The sequence below is a fragment of the Cebus imitator genome, unplaced genomic scaffold (genome assembly GCF_001604975.1).
Source record: "Cebus imitator isolate Cc_AM_T3 unplaced genomic scaffold, Cebus_imitator-1.0 Scaffold1076, whole genome shotgun sequence".
NCBI classification, from domain to species: Eukaryota; Metazoa; Chordata; class Mammalia; order Primates; family Cebidae; genus Cebus; species Cebus imitator.
In genome coordinates this window covers 91,965-94,260 of record NW_016108391.1, presented here as the reverse complement: position 1 = coordinate 94,260, position 2,296 = coordinate 91,965, and the positions used below count along the sequence as shown (strand labels likewise).

Here is a 2,296-nt window from a genome sequence, read left to right as displayed (position 1 = left end):
AGGTTAACGATCAAGACCAGTTCCTACCAGGATGTAGTGGAAGGAAAGCAGCGTTCAGTAACAGGAAAGAGCGACTACACCAAACCATCACCCTTGCCTACATGACCCAGCTGAGCCCTCAAGCCACCTCCCTCATATAGTGGTGATCCAGTCATGGGGTTTCCTCCTGACAATTCTCATTCCACTCCAAGTCAAAACACTGAAGCCCTGTAGCCCCAGAAGGTACAAGCATTCCAGAACTAAGATGAGGTTGACTTGACTTCAAACGGATTTCTGATTAGGACAGCCTGTGACTTCCTGCTGACCACAGAAAGCAGGAAAATGTACTTCCTTATTACTGCTTTTGAGGCTCATATTAGGTCTATATGTTCAGTGTGTTTTTTGCCATGTGCCTGTTTTTACATACACCTTTCAGGAATGAAAGGTTTGTTCTCCCAGCTACTGCACGTTCCCAGGCAGGTAGATGTCAGCAGTCAGCCTCTCCTGTTTGGCTCACCAGAAGTCACACCTCTTCCTGGGTGGCTGGCATGCAATGCTTAATCAGAGATTAAAGCCCCAGACCCCTCATTACGATGCAGGATAGCTCTAAACGGACCTCAGCTTCAGAACTGCCCCCAAAGTTGGCTGAAGCTTCTTCTGAGAAGGCATCACAGCTCAACTTCTTCCTTTACGTTCACTTATGTTCCCTTTCTCACAAGTATGGAAGCCTGGTTAGCTTCCTGAGGCTCACCTCCATCTGAGAATCTGCTTCCCGAAATATCCATCCATCCTCTGACAGTTATGGAAACATGTGATTCAGTTAACCTGCTAGTCAAGCTGTGTTCTAACATGAAATGGAGGTCAAGCACAGGAGTGTCTTCAGTAGGATCTCCAGAATTCTATTCTATTTCTACAGAAGATTCACTGACTGATTTGCAAAGAACAATCCTGAACTTGTGCCTGGCAGTTTAAGTGACTACGAATGCAGCACAGGACCCCTGCACAGATAAGCCAGGTAGCCACAGGTTGCCAGTCATTACATGACTGATGCTAAGGATTTGTATTACTTGAAGAGGAAAACCAGGAATAGGCTATTTGCCAATGTTCTTTCTAACTCAAAGGAGTTCCCCTATCACCATCTTCCAAAATATAAGAAGAGCTTGGGTGGAGAGCCTTGGCCGACCAAGGGCCAAGCACACTCCACCTAGGTTAGAGGCTCTGGCCTTCACTTGCTGGAAAGAAGGCTTGACACACAAGGGATTGATGATTTTTTGGTCTGTTTTAATGGGATCAAAAGGTTTGCTCCATTTGAGCAGCTCCCTCAGGCTGTGGTTAGTACCCAACCAGGGAGGGGTGAACAGGGAGGGGATGGGGGAAGCACAGCATTCCTTCTAGTAGGACAGAAAACCAGACCCATTCAGACAAGCAGGAATACTTACAGAAAAGAAGCTGGCATCAAAGTCAAGGAGGGTCATGAACATCAGAACCAGCAAGATCCTGCCTCCGAGCTGCATGTACTGTTTGGGGGAGCTCTCACGCATGGTGGGGACGCCTGCGAACATGCTCTTCCCTTCAGAATGAGATTCTGCTAGGAGCAGCAACAGGCCTCCTCCCAGGGCCAGGTTCCTGAGGAACAGATATGCATGCTGAAGCAAAGCCTCACCAGGATCTGGCCTGCCTGCCAGACCAGGTGCAGGGAGACCTTGGTGCGCATATAGGAAGGCCCTTACTTCCCTTTCTCCAAACCCAGCAATCTGTGAAGCAGGACCAGGCAGGCATGCACACAGGACCTCAGACTCTGGAGTTACATCCATGTAAAACCTTACATAGCTCAAGAGACAGAGGTGTCTTTACAACTTGACAGAGATGGACTACCTGAACACACGCAGAACCAAGTCACAGCTTCAGTGTTGACCAGCTTGGTCCCCGTGGGCAGCCACATCCTCCGCTGAGACCCTGAGTCCCACGCCTGTGAAATAAGGGGCAGAAGAGATGGCTTCAGTCACTACTATTCTTGGGGCTCTGCAGCATCCTCTTCAGAACCTGCTTCTAAGAGGGACAGTTCAGACCAGAGGGTCAATCTTTTGGCTTCTCTGGGCCACACTGGAAGAATTACTTGGCCACATATAAAATACACTAATACTAATGATAGCTGAAGAGCTAAAAAAATAAAATTTAAAGATCACAAAAACTCTCATAAGTTTATAAGAAAGTTTATGAGTTTGCGTTGGGCCGCGTTCAGCCCATGGACCAAAGGCTGGACAAGCTTGATTTTGACCCAGAGATGTTAACTGAGTTTAGAAATACAGATAGGGTA

The 2,296-nt window shown here is 47.7% G+C and overlaps 1 long non-coding RNA gene across 2 annotated transcripts in view; it reads right to left on the bottom strand.

Annotated features, from left to right (window-relative positions):
• The window catches only part of LOC108298774, a 4,793-nt gene continuing 2,497 nt past the window's right edge, over positions 1 to 2,296 (bottom strand). The window contains exons 3-4 of one of the 2 annotated variants that reach the window (XR_005198802.1): positions 1,419 to 1,605; positions 1 to 23 (exon numbers count right to left, since the gene is read on the bottom strand). This is a non-coding gene — a long non-coding RNA (uncharacterized LOC108298774). Of the gene's footprint in view, positions 24 to 48; positions 1,606 to 2,296 lie in introns of those variants that run through there. The other variant, XR_001822692.2, reaches the window with a different exon arrangement.